The following is a 693-nucleotide window of genomic DNA, read 5'->3' on the forward strand; positions in this document are numbered from 1 at the left end:
AATAAATAAATAAATAAATAAATAAATAAATAATCTTACCATTTGCAACAACATGAATGGACTTAGAGGGTATTATGCCAAGAGAAATAAGTCAGACAGAGAAAGACAAATACCATCTGATTTTACTTCTATGTAGAATCTAAGGAATAAAATAAATGAACAAATAAAATAGAAACACTCATAGATACAAAGAGCAAACTGATGGTTGCCAGATTGGGGGAGGGGTCTGGGAGACTGGGTGAGAAAGCTAAAGGGATTAAAATACAAATTGGCAGTTACAAAATAATCATGGGGATGGAAAGTACAGCATAGGGAATATAGTCAATACTATATTAACTATATACTGTATAGTGCCAGCTGGGTACTAGTCTTATTGGAGGGGTCAGTTTGTAAGTTACATAAATGTCTAACCACTATGCTGTACACCTGAAACTAATATAAAATAATAATTAATGTCAACTGTAATTGAAAAAAAAACACACCTAGGAAGTGAGGGAATTCTGATCTCCAGAATTCTGATTTACATTATATTATTTAAAATGTCTAGTTTTCAATAAAATATATGAGACTTGAAATAAAAGGGGGAGAAATGTGATTTTCATGGGGTGGGAGGAGGAAGCAGTTAACAGACATTGTCTTTTGGGAGCCCAGATGAACACACTTTATTAGACAGAGATTTTAAATCGGCTATTA

Source organism: Myotis davidii, unplaced genomic scaffold, assembly GCF_000327345.1.
Source record: "Myotis davidii unplaced genomic scaffold, ASM32734v1 scaffold1036, whole genome shotgun sequence".
NCBI lineage: Eukaryota > Metazoa > Chordata > Mammalia > Chiroptera > Vespertilionidae > Myotis > Myotis davidii.